The sequence below is a fragment of the Narcine bancroftii genome, chromosome 8 (genome assembly GCF_036971445.1).
Source record: "Narcine bancroftii isolate sNarBan1 chromosome 8, sNarBan1.hap1, whole genome shotgun sequence".
Lineage (NCBI taxonomy): Eukaryota > Metazoa > Chordata > Chondrichthyes > Torpediniformes > Narcinidae > Narcine > Narcine bancroftii.
The window spans coordinates 110,961,528-110,970,727 of NC_091476.1; positions in this window are offsets into that span (position 1 = coordinate 110,961,528).

The window sequence follows — 9,200 nt, forward strand, 5'->3', positions numbered from 1 at the left end:
AGAGGTGGGGAATCACATATGGGGAATCAGAGGCGGGGAAACAGAGACAGGGAATCCGATATGGGGAATCAGAGGCGGGGAATCAGAGGTGGGGAATCATAGGCAGGGAATCGGATGTATGGAATCAGAGATGGGGAATCAGAGGCCGGGAATCAGAGGTGGTGAATCAGAGATGGGGAATCAGAGGCGGTGAATCAGAGGTGCACAATCAGAGGCGGGGAATCAGATATGGGGAATCAGAGGCGGGGAATCAGAAGCGGGGAAACAGAGGCGGGGAATCAGAGCCGGGGATTCAGAGCTGGGGAATCAGAGGCGGGGAATCAGAGTTGGGGAATCAGAGGCGGGGAATCAGATATGGGGAATCAGAGGCAGGGAATCTGAGGCGGGAAAACAGAGGCGGGGAATCAGATATGGGGAATCAGAGGTGGGGAATCAGGGGCAGGGAATCAGTGGCAGGGAATCAGACGCGGGGAATCAGAGGCGGGGAATCAGAGGCAGGGAATCAGACACGGGGAATCAGAGGCGGGGAATCATAGATGGGGAATCAGAGGCGGGGAATCAGAGGCAGGGAATCGGATGCCGGGAATCAGAGGCGGGAAATCAGAGCTGGGGAATCAGAGGCGGGGCATCAGAGTTGGGGAATCAGAGGCGGCGAAGCAGATATGGGGAAATAGAGGCGGGGAATCAGATATGGGGAATCAGAGGCAGGGAATCAGATATGGGGAATCTGAGGCTGGGAATCAGAGGCGGGGAAACAGAGGCGGGGAATCAGATATGGGGAATCAGAAGTGGGGAATCAGGGGCAGGGAATCAGTGGCAGGGAATCAGAGGCGGGGAATCAGAGGTGGGGAATCAGAGGCAGGGAATCAGACACGGGGAATCAGAGGCGGGGAATCAGAGATGGGGAATCAGAGGCGGGGAATCAGAGGCAGGGAATCGGACGCCGGGAATCAGAGGCGGGGAATCAGAGCTGGGGAATCAGAGGCGGGGAATCAGAGTTGGGGAATCAGAGGCGGGGAATCAGATATGGGGAAATAGAGGCGGGGAATCAGATATGGGGAATGAGAGGTGTGGAATCAGAGGTGGCGAATCAAAGGCGGTGAAACAGAGATGGGGAATCAGGGCAGGGAATCAGAGGCAGGGAATCAGAGCTGGGGAAACAGAGGCGGGGAATCAGATATGGGGAATCAGAGGTGGGGAATCAGGGGCGGGTAATCAGTGGCAGGGAATCAGAGCTGGGGAATCAGAGGTGGGGAATCAGAGCTGGGGAAACAGAGGCGGGGAATCAGATATGGGGAATCAGAGGTGGGGAATCAGGGGCGGGGAATCAGTGGCAGGGAATCAGAGGCCGGGAATAAAAGGCGGGGAATCAGAGCTGTGGAATCAGAGGCCGGGAATCAGAGGCAGGGAAACAGAGGCGGGGAATCAGATATGGGGAATCAGAGGCGGGGAATCAGAGGCGGGGAATCAGAGGCAGGGAATCGGATGTGCGGAATCAGAGATGGGGAATCAGAGGTGGGGATTCAGAGGTGGTGAATCAGAGATGGGGAATCAGAGGCAGGGAATCAGACGCAGGGAATCAGAGGCGGGGAATTATAGCTGGCGAATTAGAGGAGGGGAATCAAAGTTGGGGAATCAGAGGCGGGGAATCAGATATGGGGAAACAGAGGCGGGGAATCAGAGGCGGGGAAACAGAGGCGGGGAATCATAGGCGGGGAATCAGAGATGGGGAATCAGAGGTGGGTAATCAGAGGCAGGGAATCGGATGCCGGAAATCAGAGGCGGGAAATCAGAGCTGGGGAATCAGAGGCGGGGAATCAGAGTTGGGGAATCAGAGGCGGCGAAGCAGATATGGGGAAAATGATGCGGGGAATCAGATGTGGGGAATCAGAGGCGGTGAATCAGATATGGGGAATCAGAGGCTGGGAATCAGAGCGGGGGAAACAGAGGCGGGGAATAAGATATGGGGAATTAGAGGTGGGGAATCAGTGGTGGGGACTCAGTGGCAGGGAATCAGAGGCGGGGAATCAGAGGCGGGGATTCAGAGGCAGGGAATCAGACACGGGGAATCAGAGGTGGGGAATCAGAGATGGGGAATCAGAGGCGGGGAATCAGAGGCAGGGAATCAGACGCGGGGAATCAGAGGCGGGGAATCAGAGCTGGGGAATCAGAGGTGGGGAATCAGAGTCGGGGAATCAGAGGCAGGGAATCTGATGTGCGGAATCAGAGATGGGGAATCAGAGGTGTGGAATCAGAGGCGGTGAATCAGAGATGGGGAATCAGAGGCGGGGAATCAGAGGCGGTGAAGCAGATATGGGGAAAATGATGCGGGGAATCAGATGTGGGGAATCAGAGGCGGTGAATCAGATATGGGGAATCAGAGGCTGGGAATCAGAGCGGGGGAAACAGAGGCGGGGAATAAGATATGGGGAATTAGAGGTGGGGAATCAGTGGTGGGGAATAAGTGGCAGGGAATCAGAGGCGGGCAATCAGAGGCGGGGATTCAGAGGCAGGGAATCAGACACGGGGAATCAGAGGTGGGGAATCAGAGATGGGGAATCAGAGGCGGGGAATCAGAGGCAGGGAATCAGACGCGGGGAATCAGAGGCGGGGAATCAGAGCTGGGGAATCAGAGGTGGGGAATCAGAGTCGGGGAATCAGAGGCAGGGAATCTGATGTGCGGAATCAGAGATGGGGAATCAGAGGTGGGGAATCAGAGGCGGTGAATCAGAGATGGGGAATCAGAGGCGGGGAATCAGAGGCAGGAAATCAGACACGTGGATTCAGAGGCTGGGAATCAGACGGGGGGAATCAAAGGCGGGGAATCAGAGCTGGTGAATCAGAGGCAGGGAATCAGAGTTGGGGATTCAGAGGCGGGGAATCAGATATGGGGAAACAGAGGCGGGGAATCAGAGGCGGGCAAACAGAGGCGGGGAATTAGATATGGGGAATCAGAGGTGGGGAATCAGAGGTGGTGAATCAGAGATGGGGAATCACAGGCGGGGAATCAGAGGCAGGGAATAGAACGCGGGGAATTAGAGGCAGGGAATGAGAGCTGGGGAATCAGAGGCGGGGAATCGGATATGGGGAAACAGAGGCGGGGAATCAGAGGCGGGGAAACAGAGGCAGGGAATCAGACATGGGGAATCGGATGCGGGGAATCTGAGGTGGGGAATCAGAGCTGGGGAATCAGAGGCGGGGAATCAGAGTTGGGGCATCAGAGTTGGGGAATTAGATATGGGGAAACAGAGGCGGGGAATCAGAGGCGGGGAAACAGAGGCGGGGAATCAGATATGGGGAATCAGAGGTGGGGAATCAGAGGCAGGGAATCAGATGTGCGGAATCAGAGATGGGGAATCAGAGGCAGGGAATCAGAATCAGAAGCGGGGAATTAGAGGCCGGGAATCAGAGGCCGGGAATCAGATATGGGGAATCAGGGGTGGGGAATCAGGGGCAGGGAATCAGTGGCAGGGAATCAGAGGCGCGAATACAGAGGCGGGGAATCAGATATGGGGAATCAGAGGTGGGGAATCAGGGGCAGGGAATCAGTGGCAGGGAATCAGACGCGGGGAATCAGAGGCGGGGAATCAGCGGCAGGGAATCAGACACGGGGAATCAGAGGCGGGGAATCAGAGATGGGGAATCAGAGGCGGGGAATCAGAGGCAGGGAATCGGATGCCGGGAATCAGAGGCGGGAAATCAGAGCTGGGGAATCAGAGGCGGGGCATCAGAGTTGGGGAATCAGAGGCGGCGAAGCAGATATGGGGAAATAGAGGCGGGGAATCAGATATGGGGAATCAGAGGCAGGGAATCAGATATGGGGAATCAGATGCTGGGAATCAGAGGGGGGGAAACAGAGGCGGGGAATCAGAGGCAGGGAATCAGACACGGGGAATCAGAGGTGGGGAATCAGAGATGGGGAATCAGAGGCGGGGAATCAGAGGCAGGGAATCAGACACGGGGAATCAGAGGCGGGGAATAAGAGCTGGGGATTCAGAGGAGGGGAATCAGAGTTGGGGAATCAGAGGCGGGGAATCAGATATGGGGAAACAGAGGCGGGGAATCAGAGGCGGGGAAACAGAGGCGAGGAATCAGATATGGGGAATCAGAGGTGGGGAATCAGGGACAGGGAATCAGTGGCAGGGAATCAGACGCGGGGAATCAGAGGCGGGGAATCAGAGGCAGGTAATCAGACACGGGGAATCAGAGGCGGGGAATCAGAGATGGGGAATCAGAGGCGGGGAATCAGAGGCAGGGAATCGGATGCGGGAAATCAGAGCTGGGGAATCAGAGGCGGGGAATCAGAGTTGGGGAATCAGAGGGGGTGAATAATATATGGGGAAATAGAGGCGGGGAATCAGATATGGGGAATCAGAGGCGGGGAATCAGACATGGGGAATCAGAGGCTGGGAATCAGAGGGGGGGAAACAGAGGCGGGGAATAAGATATGGGGAATCAGAGGTGGGGAATCAGGGGCGGGTAATCAGTGGCAGGGAATCAGAGGCGGGGAATCAGAGGTGGGGATTCAGAGGCAGGGAATCAGACACGGGGAATCAGAGGTGGGGAATCAGAGATGGGGAATCAGAGGCGGGGAATCAGAGGCAGGGAATCAGACGCGGGGAATCAGAGGCGGGGAATCAGAGCTGGGGAATCAGAGGTGGGGAATCAGAGTCGTGGAATCAGAGGCAGGGAATCGGATGTGCGGAATCAGAGATGGGGAATCAGAGGCGGTGAATCAGAGATGGGGAATCAGAGGCGGGGAATCAGAGGCAGGAAATCAGACACGGGGATTCAGAGGCTGGGAATCAGACGGGGGGAGTCAAAGGCGGGGAATCAGAGCTGGTGAATCAGAGGCAGGGAATCGGAGTTGGGGATTCAGAGGCGGGGAATCAGATATGGGGAAACAGAGGCGGGGAATCAGAGGCGGGCAAACAGAGGCGGGGAATTAGATATGGGGAATCAGAGGTGGGGAATCAGTGGTGGTGAATCAGAGATGGGGAATCACAGGCGGGGAATCAGAGGCAGCGAATAGAACGCGGGGAATCAGAGGCAGGGAATCAGAGCTGGGGAATCAGAGGCGGGGAATCAGATATGGGGAAACAGAGGCGGGGAATCAGAGGCGGGGAAACAGAGGCGGGGAATCAGACATGGGGAATCGGATGCGGAGAATCAGAGGTGGGGAATCAGAGCTGGGGAATCAGAGGCGGGGAATCAGAGTTGGGGCATCAGAGGTGGGGAATTAGATATGGGGAAACAGAGGCGGGGAATTAGAGGCCGGGAATCAGAGGACGGGAATCTGATGCTGGGAATAAGAGGCCGGGAATCAGAGGTGGGGAATCAGAGTCCGGGAATCAGAGATGGGGATTCAGAGGCGGGGAATGAGATATGGAGAATCAGAGGCGGGGAATCAGAGGCGGGGAAACAGAGGTGGGGAATCAGATATGGGGAATTAGAGGTGGCGAATCAAAGGCGGTGAATCAGAGATGGGGAAACAGAGGCGGGGAATCAGAGGCGGGTAAACAGAGGTGGGGAATCACATATGGGGAATCAGAGGCGGGGAAACAGAGGCAGGGAATCCGATATGGGGAATCAGAGGCGGGGAATCAGAGGTGGGGAATCATAGGCAGGGAATCGGATGTGCGGAATCAGAGATGGGGAATCAGAGGCCGGGAATCAGAGGTGGTGAATCAGAGGCGGTGAATCAGAGGTGCGCAATCAGAGGCGGGCAATCAGATATGGGGAATCAGAGGCGGGGAATCAGAGGCGGGGAAACAGAGGCGGGGAATCAGATATGGGGAATCAGAGGTGGGGCATCAGAGGTTGTGAATCACAGATGGGGAATCAGAGGCGGGGAATCAGAGGCAGGGAATCAGACGCGGGGAATCAGAGCCGGGGATTCAGAGCTGGGGAATCAGAGGCGGGGAATCAGAGTTGGGGAATCAGAGGAGGGGAATCAGATATGGGGAAACAGAGGCCGGGAATCAGAGGCAGGGAAACAGAGGCGGGGAATCAGATTTTGGGAATCAGAGGTGGGGAATTAGAGGTTGCGAATCAGAGGCGGGGAATCAGAGGCGGGGAATCAGCGGCAGGGAATCAGACACGGGGAATCAGAGGCGGGGAATCAGAGATGGGGAATCAGAGGCGGGGAATCAGAGGCAGGGAATCGGATGCCGGGAATCAGAGGCGGGAAATCAGAGCTGGGGAATCAGAGGCGGGGCATCAGAGTTGGGGAATCAGAGGCGGCGAAGCAGATATGGGGAAATAGAGGCGGGGAATCAGATATGGGGAATCAGAGGCAGGGAATCAGATATGGGGAATCAGATGCTGGGAATCAGAGGGGGGGAAACAGAGGCGGGGAATCAGAGGCAGGGAATCAGACACGGGGAATCAGAGGTGGGGAATCAGAGATGGGGAATCAGAGGCGGGGAATCAGAGGCAGGGAATCAGACACGGGGAATCAGAGGCGGGGAATAAGAGCTGGGGATTCAGAGGAGGGGAATCAGAGTTGGGGAATCAGAGGCGGGGAATCAGATATGGGGAAACAGAGGCGGGGAATCAGAGGCGGGGAAACAGAGGCGAGGAATCAGATATGGGGAATCAGAGGTGGGGAATCAGGGACAGGGAATCAGTGGCAGGGAATCAGACGCGGGGAATCAGAGGCGGGGAATCAGAGGCAGGTAATCAGACACGGGGAATCAGAGGCGGGGAATCAGAGATGGGGAATCAGAGGCGGGGAATCAGAGGCAGGGAATCGGATGCGGGAAATCAGAGCTGGGGAATCAGAGGCGGGGAATCAGAGTTGGGGAATCAGAGGGGGTGAATAATATATGGGGAAATAGAGGCGGGGAATCAGATATGGGGAATCAGAGGCGGGGAATCAGACATGGGGAATCAGAGGCTGGGAATCAGAGGGGGGGAAACAGAGGCGGGGAATAAGATATGGGGAATCAGAGGTGGGGAATCAGGGGCGGGTAATCAGTGGCAGGGAATCAGAGGCGGGGAATCAGAGGTGGGGATTCAGAGGCAGGGAATCAGACACGGGGAATCAGAGGTGGGGAATCAGAGATGGGGAATCAGAGGCGGGGAATCAGAGGCAGGGAATCAGACGCGGGGAATCAGAGGCGGGGAATCAGAGCTGGGGAATCAGAGGTGGGGAATCAGAGTCGTGGAATCAGAGGCAGGGAATCGGATGTGCGGAATCAGAGATGGGGAATCAGAGGCGGTGAATCAGAGATGGGGAATCAGAGGCGGGGAATCAGAGGCAGGAAATCAGACACGGGGATTCAGAGGCTGGGAATCAGACGGGGGGAGTCAAAGGCGGGGAATCAGAGCTGGTGAATCAGAGGCAGGGAATCGGAGTTGGGGATTCAGAGGCGGGGAATCAGATATGGGGAAACAGAGGCGGGGAATCAGAGGCGGGCAAACAGAGGCGGGGAATTAGATATGGGGAATCAGAGGTGGGGAATCAGTGGTGGTGAATCAGAGATGGGGAATCACAGGCGGGGAATCAGAGGCAGCGAATAGAACGCGGGGAATCAGAGGCAGGGAATCAGAGCTGGGGAATCAGAGGCGGGGAATCAGATATGGGGAAACAGAGGCGGGGAATCAGAGGCGGGGAAACAGAGGCGGGGAATCAGACATGGGGAATCGGATGCGGAGAATCAGAGGTGGGGAATCAGAGCTGGGGAATCAGAGGCGGGGAATCAGAGTTGGGGCATCAGAGGTGGGGAATTAGATATGGGGAAACAGAGGCGGGGAATTAGAGGCCGGGAATCAGAGGACGGGAATCTGATGCTGGGAATAAGAGGCCGGGAATCAGAGGTGGGGAATCAGAGTCCGGGAATCAGAGATGGGGATTCAGAGGCGGGGAATGAGATATGGAGAATCAGAGGCGGGGAATCAGAGGCGGGGAAACAGAGGTGGGGAATCAGATATGGGGAATTAGAGGTGGCGAATCAAAGGCGGTGAATCAGAGATGGGGAAACAGAGGCGGGGAATCAGAGGCGGGTAAACAGAGGTGGGGAATCACATATGGGGAATCAGAGGCGGGGAAACAGAGGCAGGGAATCCGATATGGGGAATCAGAGGCGGGGAATCAGAGGTGGGGAATCATAGGCAGGGAATCGGATGTGCGGAATCAGAGATGGGGAATCAGAGGCCGGGAATCAGAGGTGGTGAATCAGAGGCGGTGAATCAGAGGTGCGCAATCAGAGGCGGGCAATCAGATATGGGGAATCAGAGGCGGGGAATCAGAGGCGGGGAAACAGAGGCGGGGAATCAGATATGGGGAATCAGAGGTGGGGCATCAGAGGTTGTGAATCACAGATGGGGAATCAGAGGCGGGGAATCAGAGGCAGGGAATCAGACGCGGGGAATCAGAGCCGGGGATTCAGAGCTGGGGAATCAGAGGCGGGGAATCAGAGTTGGGGAATCAGAGGAGGGGAATCAGATATGGGGAAACAGAGGCCGGGAATCAGAGGCAGGGAAACAGAGGCGGGGAATCAGATTTTGGGAATCAGAGGTGGGGAATTAGAGGTTGCGAATCAGAGGCGGGGAATCAGAGGCGGGGAATCAGAGGCAGGGAATCGGATGTGCGGAATCAGAGATGGGGAATCAGAGGTGGGGATTCAGAGGTGGTGAATCAGAGAAGGGGAATCAGAGGCTGGGAATCAGAGGAAGGGAATCAGACGCATGGAATCAGAGGCGGGGAATCATAGCTGGCGAATTAGAGGAGGGGAATCAGAGTTGGGGAATCAGAGGCGGGGAATCAGATATGGGGAAACAGAGGCGGGGAATCAGAGGCGGGGAAACAGAGGTGGGGAATCAGATATGGGGAATCAGAGGTGGGGAATCAGGGGCAGGGAATCAGTGGCAAGGAATCAGACGTGGGGAATCAGAGGCGGGGAATCAGAGGCAGGTAATCAGACACGGGGAATCAGAGGCGGGGAATCAGAGATGGGGAATCAGAGGCGGGGAATCAGAGGCAGGGAATCGGATGCCGGAAATCAGAGGCGGGAAATCAGAGCTGGGGAATCAGAGGCGGGGAATCAGAGTTGGGGAATCAGAGGCGGCGAATAAGATATGGGGAAATAGAGGCGGGGAATCAGATATGGGGAATCAGAGGCGGGGAATCAGATGCTGGGAATCAGAGGGGGGGAAACAGAGGCGGGGAATAAGATATGGGGAATCAGAGGTGGGGA